Below are 18362 nucleotides of genomic sequence, written 5' to 3' on the forward strand. Positions count from 1 at the left end.
ACTTCTGACTTTGTCACAGATCCGTGGAAATTAGGAAAAATGTGTTTATTTTATTGGCAACCTCAGTAGCTCCTCCCACAAATAGAAAACTGCACATAGGCTTTCTGATCCTCAAGATATGTGGGAGCCAAGGTGGTCTTGTCTTATGGCCTGAGAACAGTGATTTGTTTCCTGTCCCCTCTTCCTGTGTCCTACTGCTCCAGGAGAGGTCCTGGAAAGTGGAGCCTTGCCCAGCCTGTGTCTCAGGAGGTGATTTTGCAATCCTGTCTTGTGCAAAGAAGGTCAATTGCTGACCCAAGAACCATTTAAGCTGGGAGGAAGAATTAAACAATCCCCCCAGGGGTACTGACTGCAGAGACCTTTCCCGACAAATTAGAGTGCAGTGTGCAGGACAGGAGGGCTGTCCACTAAATTTCCCAAATCCTCCGTAGGCCCGTTGCTCCTCATAGCTGAGGTCCAACACTCAACGTGCTAGTTGAGCTCATCTCTGATGAGCTCATCTCATCTCTGCTGTCTTGTTGCATTCTCCTGAGCTGAAGGGATAGGCTAAGGAGTCCCATCCCTTCCCACAATCATAAGGGTTCTATCAGGAGGAGAGACGTAAAACCAATCTTTTACTATTGATTTCACTCCTGGCTGTCAACCTGGAGGCCAATTACGTAAGTGTTCGAGGGTGCAATGAATGTGATTTACGTATGTTATCTGGGAGACATGGTGTTTATGTTTGTTGGATTAAATGGGGGCAGAAAAAAAGTACAAGCATATAAAATCTGTAATACGTGAGAGAGGCTTTGGAAGGTATTTTTTAAAGTGATATTTTAGTTATATTTTTAGTTGTATAGATATATTTAAAGTTATTCCTGTCTTCAGAAATTGCTGTCTTCATCGTTTCATCCATCAGTGATATGAGAATCAGAGAATTAGAAACCTCTGAGATACAACTGATTGTGTTGGAGACAGTTTCTGAATAGCTGCAGGACTCCATGCAAGTCCTAATGCTGTACACCTTCCCCTCCTTCTCCTGACTCCCAGAATTCTAGTTGCTTAGCTCATCCATCCTCTTTTCCTTAGCATCTTCTCTCCATTGGACAGAGATCCTCATGGAGCCTTCTTGGTGACTCGTGGTTTGGTTCTCTCAGGCACTAGAGCATTATGACAGCAAACATAGGAAGCAAATAACACCTCTGTTCTGCACCAGAAGACAGTCAGCTGTACCAACATCTTGATATATTGGGTTAATAAGTTAGGGAATGATTAATTACAGCAGTAAGGAATTTGTCCTTCTAGGTTGTATTTGCCACAGGATAAGAAATGTGATTCAATTGATGCAAATGTGATCTGCAGAGGTCTGTTTGGGAGTACTTTCAGAGCAAAGTGAGGTATCCTTTGGATAAAGTATTTGAAGAGGAGTGGAGCAAATGTGGGAAGGTTTTGAGATGGTTGGGACAGTACGTGGGAAGCTAAGTTCCCCCACCCATTCTGTATAAGGTAACCATAAAATTGTCAAATACTGATTTGTATGTCAAGACCATGGTAATTTTCACTTTGTTTTCACTCTTCAGCTAGCCTACACAAAAGAAAGCAACATGGAGAAATTTTTTCAACCTCCACCATGCCCTCAATAATCCAAATAATCTGGCATTTTACCTGTTCATGAGAAATCACTGGCAAATTAAGAAAAAGAAACAAAATGACAATTTCAGGTGAGACATCTTCAAAGATCTCACTTAAAGCATTAATCTTAGCTTCCAAGCAAACCTGTATTTTTAATGTGAGTAACTTATTTTTCTGGACCTCAGTTTTTTTATGTCTTAAATAGGACTAAGAGTACCTGGCTAAATATAAAGAAAATAATTTAATATATGTGTAATCAAGTTACCTAGCAGAGAATACACAAACCAATTTAAGCTTCTGCATCCTTCCATATAAGAAATATAACACTTACCGAAGTTGATAGCAGAGGTAAACATAAATTAATTCTCATAAAATAGTCTTTAAAACACATATAATCAATGAGTAAAATCAGCTTTGAGGAGACACCTGGCTTCTAATTCAGAGACTACTTCAGCTGTGCATTTCCTTCAGAACTTTTGGAATGTGTGAATATGTTCAAGTGGGCAATAAGCAAACAGAAGTTTCAAGTCTTTGGCCTGGTTTGGAAGAAGTAGAAATAGCTAACTATTGGCCCTGAGACTCTGTGGCTTTCCCAAGAGACAAGATGTGCTGGGCAAGGAGCCTTAGATTGTGGAGGGGCAAGATTACAGGGCTTGGAACAAAATATTATTCTACATGGCCCGACAAGACATGTTATCAGATACTTAGTACTGGCTGCCTACCTGGGCAGTGCACCAAAAAGGAGAAGACTGTGGGGTTAGAGGAAATAATTATTGGCGGCTGTTATTCAACACTTAACAATCCACGTGAGGGAGCCAGGGCACAGATCCTCTTTTGCTGCTGTCTGTAGTAAGATGTTCGCTTCTCCCATCTTCAGGAATACGTTGATTCAAATGATTATTTTAAAATTTTGAAATATTTTAGCAAATATTTAGCAAACAGGAGAGATCATCTCCGTTCCTGCCAATGTCAGCCACTGAGAGAGGACTGTTGAGGGTTGAATCAGGGAGAGGGACAAGAGTCTCCTCCACCATCCAGCCGGGACTCCCTTTCCAGTGGGCCCTTCCCCCGTGAGAAGTGAGTAAAGCAGGGAACACACAGAAAGAGGACTAGCCACTGGCAGGTTACCTCTGGCTTGGAGCTAAACAAAATAAACAAAACAAAGGGCCCATTGCAACATTTGAGAACTTGGCTTTGATAACCGAGAACCTGGAAAAATTTTGCCAGACAGATTCACCAGTTCGCTCTCCTATAAAAGCTTGCCTGCCGGCTTCCCTTAGTGTGATTTTTGTTTGTTCTAAAATTGTGTGTGAGCATAAACATTTCTCAGTATGGACCATGACATACAGAATATCTGCATGTCTTGGCCTTAGGGTTCAGATTGTTCCTGGAATATCTGCTGTTTAATACCACAAAACAAATACAACACCGTAGAACGAAACCTTACAAATAACTTTCTAGAAAGTACATTTGGAAGCATATTTCTTCTTTCTGGACTGTCTGCTTCTTTCTCAGAAGCAATTTTAAATGGTGAATTTTTAAAAAGGTTTTATGATCTCTTAATCATGTACCAGAAAGAGAAGGACATTGGAAAAACCAGCTTTACGATACGAATAACTCTCCGTAAAGTTCTGTAACATTGCTCTTAAAAACTCCTTATTAATTCAAGGCCAAACATAAGTAAAATATTTATAGACTTGTCAGATTAATTTCTGTGGGTCTTCTTTTAAGAGGAAAGTTTTTTTTTTCTAGAAGACTTATTTATTGAATAGGCAATATGATTTTTAAATTGTTGTTACTCTTTAAAATTTTTAGTTATAAGTGATTTTGTGTCAGTTACATCTGCTATTAAAGTTTTCTTCTGCTCCTCCTTCTATCAGTAAGAGAGCTGGGTAATATCCTTACCATTACATCCTCCTCCTTATCACCATCCTCTTCAATGCCATCACCATCATCATATCACTCACTAGGAACCATTATGTGCCAGGCACTTTGCGTGCATTATTTCCATTGTCAAAATAACCCTGTAGTGTTTACAGGTAAGGCTCAGAAACTTAAAGCTCCAAGGACCCAAGGCTAGTAAGTGATGATTCTAGTAGAATTTGAACTCAGGGTTGTCTCTTTCAAAATTCTTCACTGTCCCTAATTCTGAAATATGTAAAATTCTCAAAAGCGAATAAAATATTGCCTCTTTGAAAATGGCAATAGTTAATTTATAAGCCTTAATATATCCAGTGGAGCAAATCCTTTGCCTTTAAAGTATCCTGTTTGTTCCTCAGAACTCTGTTTGGTTTTGTTCTGTTCTCAAAGCATCCAATTCGCTGCCAGAAAATAGTTCAAACATGTTGGAAGAATCAAGCTTCCTAAATTGAGCAACGCATGATTTGGTTTAAAACTGATATAACAATCGGAAATTCTGTTTATCCACTGAATCGTATTGATTACACGCCAGAGTCTTGTTTTTTTATCCTAACCACACTCATCTCCTTTTTTTTTTTCATCTACAGAATTCTCATAGCCTACAAAGCAAATTTCAAAACAGATATTCAAAGAGATAAAAGGGCTTAGGTAACTTGATAAAAATTACAAGGGGGAAATTAATTTCAAAGATAACCGTAAGTATCTGGAATATATAAGTAGTATCCAAGTTCTCGATAATGAAGTCATGTTATTTTATATTTTCAGAAAATGGAAAAAAGAAAAAAACTCTCAGAATAAAAATAAAAGTAGAGATAAGGCCTAAAAATGGAAAGCAACCATGGAGATAAAGTGAAAGACAAACAAGAATGTTTAGAAAAATCAGATAACAGAGATCCAAAAGAGAGAACCCTCAGGACAGAGAAACCTACAACGATAAATACTGATGGAAAATAATCAGGGCATAGGGTTATAATTCAAAGTAAAATTTCTAAATTGCACATCCTGTTTGAAAAAGTATCTTGTGTATCTTGGAGTTTACATGTGCCTGCTGCAGTGGGGAAACACACTGGATCTGGAATCAGGGGTCCTGGTTTGGGATCTGGCTTAGCCATTTGTTATCTCTGTTTACTTGGACAAGCTACTCAGCGCCCTGTTTTCTTACATATAGATGAAAGAGATGCTGGTAAATGCCTTCTGGCGCTAAAGAACTTAATCTAGCAATGAGTAGAATTTTGAATGACACCTTATTATATGGCAAGACAAGCTGCACAGGACTCAATAGCATTTGGAGAATCTTTTCTTTAAAAAGAATAGCTTCATCCTATCACTGTCACAACCTTATTTTGCTAATGTTATGCCAACAGCATCTTAGATTTTATTGTATGTAGTACATATCTGATCTTCCTTACTGATTAGGAACTGACTAAGCAAATAAAAGGTTGATATTTTAAGGTCTGTTGCCATTCTTGAGGTCTAGATTAAATCAGTGTACAACGGGTCACTACTGTAATTTGGCTCTTCTGTAGGATATACTTTAGCTTTCAGCTTAAATTCTCCTTGTAATTGCCAGAACAGTAAACCCTTTAATTTCAAATACACAATAATGCATAAAAGTATAGTGCTGTAGTTAGCATAAATTTTAAGATGGTCTAATGAAATGCATGTTAGAAGGAAGTAAAGGTAAGTTTGACATTGTAATTTCATGTAGGTTTTAAAGTCACATGGATTTTTTTTTGGGGTGTGTGTGTAATAAAGATCTTTCCCATCTCTTACTGTGTTTTTTTATGCAACCATCCTTGCCTGCATCCTAGAGTAATATAAAAGTAAGTCCTTCCTCTTTCCAGCTCTGCCTCCCCGTTCCATGTTCAATGTCTCTGTCTCTCTCTCACACACACATATACTCTCTCTCTCTCTCTCTCTCTCTCACACACACACACACACACACACACACACACACACACTGCTGAGCACGTCAGTGGAAGATGCAGGCATTTCTTATGTCAGGGATAATGACCACAGACATTAGGAAAGGCAAGTGTTAAGCATGAACCCATGTTGGAGTTTGAGAAGCTGGTTTGAGGGAAGGACGCTTAGATGGGAATCAGTATTAATCTGAGCAGAACTGTACCTTCTCTCGCAGCTGCAGCTTCGTGACTTTGAGCTATGAGATCTTGAAACATTATTTAAACCCTCTGAAGCACAATATCCTATTATGTAATGTGACTATAAAAATAGTATCTATGTCATAGAATTATCAGTAATAAATGAAAGTAATTGCTTCTCTGCTCTGTAAGCTCTCAAAAAAGTAAACTGTCTAATCTCATTTTTTTTGGATATAAGTGGGTGGATTTTTTTTGTTAAATTAAAATAAGGGAATATTCAAATGAATAAAAGTAAGAAAAGTAGATGTGAAACATTTATAAAGATTGTAAGAGAGACTTTTGAATTCTAGAATAACGTATTTAGAAAATAGGAATTATGAAGACCAAGTCATGAACAAACCAGATCCTTCTATCTTTATAAAGAAAAATGTAAATCATTAATTATTCAGAAAGTGGTTGTAGATATATAAAAGTATTTACACAGGATTGGAAAAGATGACTTATCAGTGAGGCTGAGGCAGATTTATAGCAGAAATGCGGCTAACAGAAGCTGGTTCTTCTGTTCCTTTAGAGAGATTTACCAAATCAAAATGGTCCCCTAGTACAATGATGACTACTTAAAACTATTCTATGTTTGTCAGTTGTCTTAACTTCTTACTAGTTTTCCTGGCCATCATTGCGTAGGTAGATTAAAAACATCTAGTATCAGTTAACATTAAATAACCAGATTAGCACAAGGTGGTCTAAAAGGTGATTATCTCAGAGAAGGACTTGGATTAGTCCTGACCCCATTCGCTCCCACTCACTCATGTCTTCATAACTGCAAGAGCCTGGGGTAGGTGAACAAGGCAGTAGTTCAGGATTAATGAGTTTCCGGTCACAACAGGGAGGCTGGTGAGTCTCAGGTTGGAGAGGTATACCGAGAACAGAGACATGGCTTGCTGAAGGTAGTTTGAAAACCAGGAAACTCCTCCATGACATAGACGATCTGGAGCCTTGATGTGATAAAGAGCCCTTTCTATATCTCTCTCATCCTTGGGGCTCTTAAAAAATATCACATCCTTGTATTTGTATTACTCTTTAACATTATTCCATCCTACCTGAGGAAGTACATGCATGTCTATGTTTCTCATAAGCTAAGAGACCACTGTGAAGAATTCAAATGTTGCATAATTAGAATTTTATTTTTTCATATAAAATTATTTTTCAGATGGGTAGAAAATCAGATAGTTTCTTAGAAATCAGGTTCTTGAGTACCTTAAACAGTGGAAAAATATAGGAAATTGGTAGAAATGTAAGTTTTTATGTTTATATTTGGATATGTAATATCATCTACCCTCCCCCTCCACTTGCTTCTACAGGCCTGGTTAAATTAATTTTGCTATATAATTTAATTTTTTTAGTGGTCTAAAGTTCAGAAATACAAAATCTATATTCCTTCTGTATTACAAATTCTATTTTCCTAAAAATGAATACTATCTTTGCCTTTCTCAACAGCATAATCAGGCAATTAGGAAACATAGACAAGAAAAGATAGTAGGTTTCTTTACAAAACATTTATTTGGACTTATTTAATGTGTACCAGAAACTGTAAAGACTATTTATATACTTTGTATATAAATAAAGAACAAAAGCATTTATACTAAAGGAACAGAAAAATGAAAAAAAATTATAGCAGTTACTGGATTTTAGGGCTTTTTCAGTTGTTTCAATAATATTTAAAAATATTTTTCAAAATGTATAGTAATAAACTTTGTGATATTGCACCAAAAGGAATATGCTATAAGTAAATGCTTACGATGCCATTGGGATCAGCAGGAAACATCTTGTAATTTGTTCTCATGGTACAGAGTTGTATATTTAAAGCATAAATGAATAATTCTTCTAACGGTCATTTCCAACCTCCATTTTACTGATAAAGACAGACCTGGGGAGAATATTGTTTACTGGAGTGAAATACAAAATTTTGGACTTACACTCTCAATTATGACTAGTTCTCACTTTTATTTTTTATGGTAGTGAAAATAGAAACCCAGGAACAAAAGGGAACACATTTCAGGGGGAACTCTGAGGGTGTGAGTTGGATTAGACTCCTGACCACCAACCAAGAGCTGAACCATGGAAACAGCAACGTGGCTTTCTCATGGGTATCTTTATTTTCAAGTTCTGGCCTCTCTTTCCTTTATAATATTTCTGTTTCTCTGTCCCCCCCTACCCTTTTTACAAGTCTTTATAAGTTATGGGCATGATGTCCACCATAGGAAGGACTGTGAAGGGTTTTAATGATGTTAACTACTAATATTTCTTAAACACTAGGAGTTCGGTACTTCATTAAATTCTTTGTAAAGGTGCTTATCTTTTTTCTGTTGTTCAATGCCTTGGACAAAGAAGGAAGTTTTATCGAAATTGTGAGTGACACAAAATTAGGAGGATTAGCTAATGCATTTGAAAACAAAAATAATTCACTAGGAGTATTTTTAATGCCAGAAAAGTCAGTTGCACCAAAAAAAATGGAAATGCAACAGGATAAAAGAAAAAAATCCTACATTTATATTTAAATAATCCATGCCTCACGTGGAGAATGGTAAAAATATGATTTGGTGATAAATGTTAAAAAAAATTGGGGGGTTTAAGGCAAGTTCATGTAACCCTAGAGTGTTCATCTGTTCCTAAATACCTAACTCAGTCATATACTCTATTAATTGAAATATAGCATTCGCATCAAGGGAATTATTAGTCTACCTCATTTGCTGCAGGTCACACAGGAAGTGCTGTATTGAGTCCTGGGCACCACATTTTAAGAGCAAAGTTGACAGCAAACTGGAACATGTTCAAAGGAAGGACCTTGAAGGGTCTGGAAACCATATCACATAAGGAGTAACAGGGGGAATGTGTTCATTTAACTGGAGAAAATGACAAGTTGTGTTAAAAATTTCAAAGGCTATTCTACAGAAGCGGAGGTAGATTTTTCTGCATAGTTACAGAACTAAAAACGAATGAGGGTAGTCACAGGGCGGTACATTTAGGTTCTTGCGAGAAAATGCTTTTCTGATAATTATGGGCCCAGCACGCTTCTGCTGTGCAACTCTGCTGCTTTTCTGATAATTAAAGTTATTTATGGACAGGGTGATTTGGTACTAGTGAGTCACTGGCTACGGGGAGTATTGGGCAGGGTCTGTGTTCTCACCTGTGAGTGATAAGAGTCAGGGCTGCCAAGTCCTTGTGAGTCTGAGATAGAATCTATGGCAATACTTTTGTTGATTTCCTATAAGAAGCAGAGTTGGGGCCTCGGTCGATTTTTCCCATTTAGAAACTAAGGCCAATTTTCATTTCCATGATAATATGTGCTCAGGATGATCTCAGCCCTTTGGGGCATAAAGCTGAAGCCTCTTCTACACACAGGTAGACAGATGCGGGCACACACACACACACACACACACTTCCATTTGACATATTTCTCTTTTTACCATCTCTCAGTTTTGTAGAAAGGGGAACAAGGTGGGTAGATGAAAACAGTAAGATGCATTTAAATCAAAGTCACCATCAGCATCTGTAGCAGAAATCCTTTCTCCGGGTTTATTTATGACTCTGACTGCAATAGTTTCTGATAACCTAGCACCACTGATGAGGCTGTTACCTGGTACCCTGTGTGGGAAAAGCTACACTGGAGAGAAAGAGGTAGACACTAATTTTTGTTCCATAACAAAAATCCTGAAGATGTTACATTAAATCACAAAATATGAAGTTGCAGATGCCTGTGGACTTTCTTGGGGATTGTAGAGTACAAACTCTACAAATTGTGTGGAAAGAACAGGCTAAATAAACTGTGCTATTGTTGGCATCCATTTTGACACAATTTTCTGAAGATTTTTGTGCATGTGTACTAGTGACTATTGTATTCTTCAATGTAAATGCTTCACTCAAGAACAGGTCATTTATCTGTGAATTGAGAAATGGACATTTTATAGATGAGACTTTCTCTTCTTTGATTCCTCCCTTCTTCCCCTTATCTCCCTCTCATCCCCCATGGTCTCCTCCTCCTCCTCCTCCTTTTCCTCTTTCTCCTTCTCTTCCTCTTCCTCATGCTCCTTCTCCTCTTTTTGTTATTCTAACAAAGGAGCTGGATTTCTTTGAGCCCTCTCCACAGCCCCCACACACAGTGTTGGGTCTAGCGAGTAAGAATGTTTTCTTGGCTTTAGCTCTGGCATTTTAACTTTTTTCTGTGAATTGCACTTTGCTGACTCCACAACTTTTCCATGTCTTTCTTTTTTTTTTCCTTTGTAGATAACAAACAGGGCAGCATAAACTATGGAGAAATTATTAATAAAATCTCAAGAAGTCAACTCAGCATCTACTGAATAATGACCATGGAATGGTTTCCCTCTGGTTGCCTCTCCAGCCCTGGCCCGGGTGGCTCAGCCCGCCTGCCCTGTGTGGTTTGGGACCTTTAACTATGGGGCAAGTCATTAACCGGCTGGTGAAGCAGCAGCACATTGTTCTGTTATTTTCAAACCACAACAGCCTCTGTGGAATCTAAGAGCCATAAAGACAAGTTCTGATGCTGCCTGACAGAGGCATAATTCATGAAGTCTATAATTTAAAAGGATTTCAATGCAATTGTAAAACTAATAAAAAATAAATTGCTTTTGGGGAATGCTGGTACCTTTTTAATCAATTGATTCTATTAATTTAAAAATACAATTGGCCTGGTAGCTCCGTGTGTGTGTGTGTGTGTGTGTGTGTGTGTGTGTGAAGATAAGAAAGATTAAATCTGATGCTGGTAGTTTCAAGTTCATAACGTTGCTGTTGGACGCAAGAGGGGGGGGGGGGGGAAGAGAGAGAGAGAAAAGAAAAAAAGACAAAGAAAAGAAAAAAAAAAAGAAAATCCCAGAACAATTTATGGCCTATAGCCAGTAACAAAGTGTTTCTCCCTGTACCTATACCTTTTTATCATCCACTGCCCCCCCTCAACTGTTGATTATGCCCAAGTTAAATTTAAAAAAAAGTTTTGATAACTTTCTAGAAGGTTTAGATTTCAGTCTGGATTGGGGAAAAACAAAACAAAACAAAACGCCTCAAACGAAGGGCTCTCTTTAATCAGATAATTGACCGGTCAGTAACTTTAGCCTGTCTGTGACACACCAGTTGGCAGGTACAGAGGTATGCAGCTCTGGGCCTTCACCTCCTATCCCTCTACTCTGCCTCCTGCCACTGTCACTGAGCTTCCCTGTCTTATTGCTGGTCTCCAGAGACTGTCCCCAAACATTCTGAAGTTCGGCAAAAGAGAGCCAGCTGTCAGAGGCGTTTATGCAGATGGCACAAAAGGGATTTCATCCTTCGGTTGCCCACCTGGGGGGGAAAGTAGGGCCCCTCCATACAGCTGTCTCTGATCCAGAGCACCCACGTTTCAAACTGATCCCTAGTTTCCTGAAATCCTGGCTCTAAAGTTGTTTGGGAGGCTTTGGTGGGGCTTTAAATACAAGTACATTAACCCTTCTCTGTTAACTCCCTCATCGTGAGTAATGGAAGCTCAAAAATGCTCTCTGTAAAGTCACATCACAAAAGGCTCAGAAAATTATCCCTTACTCCTATTGTCTGCCTGTTTTCTTTTATTCCTTCCCTACTCATCACATTCCCTGGCAGCCATGAGTGAAATGTAACATGCTAAATGACTGACATCCATTAAAGTTCCTCGACAAGCCTTGGACTGGGTTTTGAAAGGCCTTTGGAAGAAAACGGATTGTGTGCTTTTTGAATCTTGGTCTGCTGAACGGCTGCCAAGTGAGGGCTGCTCCATTCAAAGGGCTGAGTGAATAAATGAGAATAACATCCTTGGGGACCCACAGGATCGGCTTACTCTGAAAATGCTCAGCTTCACAAAGGGTCAGAGTCACAAGGTAAATGGAAATGGCTATGAGGGGACTTTGATGGCTGAAACACGGTAACAGTAGAGGACTTGAAAGAAAACTTTATTTAAAAAAATTTAAAAAGAGGGAAAAGAAAGAAGCAGGGAGTGGGGGAACCTCAGAACTGCAAAGTCAATTGATAAGAGCAAAACGCTTCAACAGCAACATCCATGAATATTTGTAAATGGTACACGAGTGGTGCATAGACAAGTGCACTTGCTTATGGACATGAATAAACTCTTCACCTATCCACAACTGTAAACATCATGAATTAATTTTATTTTACACATGAATAAAAACTGGGTCAAGCCTGTTAGATTATTTTCCTGGTGGGCTATAATATAAGGATTCGAATTTTCATCGTAGTTGCAAGTGATAGAATCTAGTGAGCCATCCATCAAACAAGCCATTTCTTTGGGCATGCCTTGTTTTTTTGTTTTTTAATTATTATTTTTAAAAAGATTTATTTATTTATTTTAGTGGACAGGGACAGGAAGAGAGGAAGAATCCTTCAGCAGACTCATGGCTGATCTTGGAGCCCAACACAGGGCCCCATCCTAGGACCCAGAGAACATGACCTGAGCCAAAACCAATAGTGGGAAGCTCAATTGTCCGAGCTACCCAGGCACCCCACTCCTTGATTTTTTGTTTGTTTGTTCTGTGTACATGTGATTTCTCAATTTGAATGATTTCTACTTAGCACTTTAATGGAAGTGCATTAGAAGCAGTTTCTAGGCAAAAAAAGAAAAAAAAAGTCAGAAAACCACAGGAATTCTTGACATGTTTCCACAGAGACTTCGCATGGTACCTGCCACAGGGTCACTCTTAGGAAGGCTCTCTGGTTCCTGACTTTTTCAGCTCATTTTAGGATATATACACTGAAGAAGAATAAAGAAATCCTATTGAATTAGTTACATAAGATTGCATCTAGTGAAGATTTAAATGAAGTTCTGGTCCCTCATTTGATTCAGCAAATGGCAATGACAATGGAAGCTGTGGCTCAATGGAATGAAAACTTGTGACAAAAGGCGGTCTTGCCCCTCTGGGTATGATTTCCAGTAGCCATGATATGTTGCTTAAATTCAAGCTTGGAGAGAATAGTGGATTGAATGGTGCCTCCACCTCCCAAGAAGTTGTCTATGCAGAATCTTTGAATCTGAACTTGGAAAAAAGGTCTTTGCAGAAGTAATCAAGTTAAAGAATTCAAGAGGAGGTCATCGTGGATTAGAGTGTCCAATGACAAGTGTCCTCCTTCTAAGAGAGAAGAGCGAAGGAAATGTGAAGACAGTGGCAGACATTGGAGCCACGAGTCTAAAAGCCAAGGAACGCCAAGCATTACCAGCAGCCATGAGAAGCTAGGAAGGAGGCACAGAACAGATTATCCTATGGAGCCTCAGAAGGAACGACACCACTGACACCTTGATTTTGGACTTCTGGCCTCCAGAACTGTGCGAGAATAAAGTTCTGTCATTTTAAGCCACCAAGGATGTGGTAGCTCCAGGAAATGAATACAGATGGCCCACAGCCCAATGTGCTACCACGATCATAAGGCCATCCAGCTTGGACTTGGTGCTCTTCGGTAGGAAGATCACGCAGCTATGGAGTCACCGGGTCACACTGGTTATAGGGGTTCACTCTGCCCAAGCTCTTCCCTTCAGTCATTTTCCCACGGCAATGCTGCCTGGTTTTCAATAATGAAACATGCATATCTCCTCAATACATTTAGATAATGTTTGTAAAGAAAAAAAGTTGTTCCCCCAAACTCCAGGAGTGAATGGGAAGAGACATATCTGTTATATTCCAAACACAGCTGGTATCAGGTCAAGGCTGCTGGTGTAAAGGAAGGCCACCGTACCTCACAAGACAACTATGTGTCAACAGCAAAATTAACTGCTCAGTAATGAGGAATAGATGTTTTCAGCATCTTGTATTCTAACTTGCTAGTTTGCTACCTATACTTAGTAATCATTGTGTTAATGATTTGATTGGTGTTTTGGGGTTATTATGTAGCACCTGTTAATCTTTTTTCAATTTAGAATAATGCAAAATTGGCTTTCAGATATTTTTTTCTTTCAAAACTTCTGATAATCAAGAATGGACAATGTGTGTTGTACAGGAGAGGTCAGTACATTTATGTATGCATATATTCTAAAAGAGCACGATTATACTTATAGAAGTTTTTTGTTGTTAAAAGATGCCACTTACCTACCTTCACCTAGTTATCTGAGTCAGAAACTTTTGGGAGTGGCCAATTTAATATAGATTTAGAATTCTTCAGTGTTTTCAAGTTCTAATAGATTCTTCTTCAGTTTTTTTTTTTTTTTTAATGTACTGGCTAAAAGAAACTTTTGAATGAAAGTTATTTATTTAAAACAGACTGTTTTTAGGACATAAGAATGGTAAGACAATACATAATAAGCTTGAGTTTTTACAAATTAGATTTAATGAACAAAATGCTATTTGTTATACAAATTTCAAGGAATACAACATTTGAGGAAATGTCTCAAGTATGACTAATTGTCAACAAAAAGTTTCTAGATGTCAATGGCCAGAAAAAGTTCATCTGTTTTCCTACTTCAGTAATTTCCAAGGAGTACGATATCGGAGAAAGTAGCTGGAAGTGTAAATTTATAAAGCAGGGGTTGTATCTAACAGTTAATATGTAAATGTCCATCTGACTGTTTAGAATCTGTATGTGGGAAGAATCCTAGTTCCCAAAACAAACAAACAAAAGATTTATTATCCAGAGTGGATATATCACTATTATGTGTTCTAAAAATCCTATCTTTTTTTTAATGCTAAGTAAGGCTGACACATGGAATTCATTACATTCTAGTTAATGGTTTCAATCAAATCTGTAACAGAGCTGAGTAGGCAGCAAGCATTTCTGGACTGGTGTCTCCAATCACAGCGTACTCAGAGACACAAGCCTTCACACACACAGGAAATTCAGTGTCCAGGCTACCAAGGGTTAATTCCTCTTCCACCCACCTTTTTTACTCCCAACCAAATAAGTTGTTTTGTTTTAAAAATAAATTTAGTCTCTATGAAAGGCCAAAATAAAGGATCAGTAGGATAAATGATATTGCAGGATAAATGGTTTTGAATTTTTTTTAGCTTAGCACCATGATAAGTAGAGTCTGATGAAATGGAAGAAGAACCCTAGATTTCCTGATTGTGGCACTGCACGGTAGGTTCTTGAAACAGCTCATACGTGGAGGAGTAAGAAGGAATGATTTATTGACACGATGTGCAAATCTGTGTTCATTTTTTTTTCATGCATCCAAACGTGATTTAAAGTTGATATATATCTAGAGGGTCTTTATTTATTTTTTTTTTTGAGGGTCTTTAAATTCTCATTTTTATTTGGAGTCTTTCGTTAATTTTTCTATACCATTTCATCTATTTCATTAACTTCAATGAACTGAACTTTTGTTTTCTTTGGGATGTGGAGATTGGCGAAAAGAACTCTATGTGAGTTTTTTTTTAAAGATGTATTTCTTTTCTCAAGGATGCTTTGAAGGGCATCAGAGACAAACTACTGTGCACCGTGGATTCTGTAGGGGGGGCGGGGTGCCCTTTGCCTGCGTATGCAGTTTCGGCCTGCAGGGGGCAGCCAAATGCAGCGCAGCGGACGGAGCAGCGGACGCAGCCCTGTTTTCAAGCCACTGGAGTAACCCTGGTTCAGAAAAATGCAGCAAAAGCCAAAGTAAGCCCTCGTTCCCCATCTGTCACGGTGTGGCAGAGAGCTGAGGCAGCCATATTTAATCAACGCTGAAGTCTCCCTCTGGGTGATGTTCGTGCCCTTCTGTAATATTTTATTCTAAGCCATTTCCCAGACAGCATTATTGATTCGTGTCATTATTCTCCCCCCAGCTCCGGGAGCTTGTGCAATGTGATACCAGCTGCAGACCTCTTCGTGGACATAACCTGAGAACCGAAAAGTAAGGTGACTGCCTGCCACGTTCAGACTCACCCAGATGGCATATAATGCAGTGCACTGTGGGCATTTTAAATCTATTGGTTACAGTGCATTTGCAAGCATAGAAGATTACAAAAAAAAAAAAAAAAAAGAATGAGAGAGAGAATAAAAGAAAAAAGAAAAAGAAAGAAAGGGAAAGAAGGAAAGAAAGAAAGAAAAATTGAGTTTGGCATTTGTTTCTTATTTCTGCTTTTTTATTTGGTGACTAGTAGGTTTATACTCATACTGAGAAGATACCGTACTTTAGGTATTTCGTGTGGGTGGTTTGGATGAGAAACTGCCCTCCCCTGGAAGAGTCATTAAAATAATAATACATTTGATATTTATTTTGACTAGAGTTCTGAAATTCTTTCTTTTCCCTTCTCTCAGAGGCAAAGGAAGATAGTAAACATTTTCCTTACTGACAGATAGATACAGACTTGTTAAAAGGAGGCCCTGGTTTGTGGATGGGTGAGAGAAGGAAGGAAGGAAAGAAGGAAGGAAGGAAGCAGAAGCAGGCCAGCAATTTTCATTATTCCTAGAGGTCTTCCTACTCTCAGGAAATGGCCCATTAATCAGTTTTCTCAAAGCCATTTCAGTTGGAGTCCCTAAACATCCTTAAAAGTGTGCCTACTGTTATTTACCTTGCAGACACAGTATTCTGAGGAGTAGCAAATGCTCTCCACATCATCCCTCATCCATACCCTTACACACGTATCCTTGCATAAAGGTCTACAAAATACAACCGAGATATCTGCAATTTTAGCACCAAGTTTTGGTTTTGGTCTTGGGCCCTGGGGAGTAGTGAAAGTTGAAATGCCCACTCTTTCCTCCTGCTCCAGCAAAGGTTTTCTGATTATTGTATCAAAGGTCGCCCCTGTAGTACTAAATCTGCATTGCAAGCACTTCAGGAATCTTTTTGTCTAGTTCAGTTTATGTTTATGATTGGAATTTACTGGTGTACAGTAATCATTATCAATCCAGAATTCTGCTTGCCACTTTGGTAAAACATAAAGTTCTTTTTTTTTTTTTTTTAAGATTTTATTTATTTACTCATGAGAGACACAGAGAGAGAGGCAGAGACACAGGCAGAGGGAGAAGCAGGCTCCATGCAGGCATGCAGGGAGCCTGATGTGGGACCGGATCCCAGGTCTCCAGGATCACGCCCTGGGCCAAAGGCAGGCACCTAACCACTGAGCCACCCGGGCTGCCCAAACATAAAGTTCTTATGGTAATTATTTGCCTGAATATCATGAGAGGTAATAATCAAGATGAGAATCATCACAATATTACCTATTCTCATACATCTATACTTTGGATACTGGATTGAGTAACTTATTTACATTAACATCCAATCCTCCCCAAAGCTATAAGGAGTAGATACTCCATGCAGTTCATATGTGCTTAAACTGTAGCTCAGAGAGATTAAATTATTATTATTGTTTTAATTACACCATGCAAGTTACTTCAAGGGAGATAACTATTTTCTAAAGAACAATCATATAAGAAAGCCTGGATAATTCTAAGAAAAAAATTAATGCAAAACACTTGCCTCAGTAGGGATGAAACATAATCATTAAAAGTAATATTATCACAGGAATGATAGGACTGAAAGGAAAATCTAATAATAAGCCCAAGTTCAGACAGGAACTAATTTTACCAAGGTGCTCATTATGCCAGATGCCCGGTTGAGTGTTCTGCATACTTTTTATCACTTTATCCTTGTGTGGTTTTAGGAGTCATTATTGTCTCCACACTTTAGAGAAACAAACTAAGGCCTAGATAGATTTAGGAACTTGTCCAAAGTTACAGTTAGTCCATGTGAACCTTTAATCTTTCCAATTCTAGCATTAAGCTGCTATGCCACTATGTCCTCTGTCTTTCTAATCTATCATAGTGTTTAGTACATGGTACTAAACATGGGATCAGCCAGTGGAAAAACAATACATTAGTCAAAAAGTGGTGCTGGCATAACTCTACAAATTAAGGGGAAAAAATTAAACTAAGTATTTACTTTAATCATACCAAAATAAATTCCAAATGGATCAAATATATAAATATAAATAATGAATCCATAAACATCCTTAAAAAGTTAGGATGAATATTTTTCTATTCTTGGGAAGGCCATTCTAAGTGTGACCAGAAAGCCAGGAATCATAAAGTAAAAAGGTGGTAACTGACTACAAAATATTTAAACATTTGATGGCAAAAGATATATATATTTTTTTAATTTACTTATTTATTTATTCAGAGAGAGCGAAAGAGAGGCAGAGACACAGGCAGAGAGAGAAGCAGGCTCCATGCAGGGAGCCCGACATGGGACTCGATCCCAGGTCTCCAGGATCACACCGTGGGCTGCAGGTGGCACTAAACCACTGCGCCACTGGGGCTGCCCGCAAAAGATATTTTAAACAATTTAAAAGGCAAATAACATACTAGGGAAATATTCATAACATATATAACTAGACAAAATATTAATGATCTTGATATATGAAGAAATCTTTAAGTCAATTAAGAAAATCAACATTTTAAGAGTAAAGGGGGCCAAATTTATAAATAGGTAGTTACAAGAAGAGTAATACAAATAGTCAAAAAATATCAGTAATAATCAAAGAAAAGCAAATTAAAACAGGAATGAGACAGTATTTTTCACCTATCTGCTTGGAAAAATTCAATACTTTGTATTAGCAATAGTTTAGGGGGCGCCTGCATGGCTGATTGGTTAAGCTCTGTCTTTGGCTCAGGTTATGAGGTCAGGCTCCTGGGTCTGTGGGGAGTTTGCTTGTCCCTCTGTACCACCACCACCCTGTGCCCCCCCCGCCACTTGTGCTCACGCTCTCTCTCTGTCTTAATAAATAA

The 18362-nt window shown here is 38.3% G+C and overlaps 1 long non-coding RNA gene across 2 annotated transcripts; it reads left to right on the forward strand.

The window, feature by feature from the left end:
• Positions 1-362: 362 nt before the first annotated feature.
• LOC119870731 lies at positions 363-10298 on the forward strand. Of its 2 annotated transcripts, XR_005353509.1 has the most exons (3): positions 363-659; positions 1563-1703; positions 9921-10298. It is a non-coding gene; the product is annotated as an uncharacterized LOC119870731 (long non-coding RNA). The 2 variants fall into 2 exon arrangements; XR_005353510.1 differs by lacking the exon at positions 1563-1703.
• The last annotated feature ends 8064 nt before the right edge of the window (positions 10299-18362 follow it).

Source organism: Canis lupus, chromosome 1, assembly GCF_011100685.1.
Source record: "Canis lupus familiaris isolate Mischka breed German Shepherd chromosome 1, alternate assembly UU_Cfam_GSD_1.0, whole genome shotgun sequence".
Classification (NCBI taxonomy): domain Eukaryota; kingdom Metazoa; phylum Chordata; class Mammalia; order Carnivora; family Canidae; genus Canis; species Canis lupus.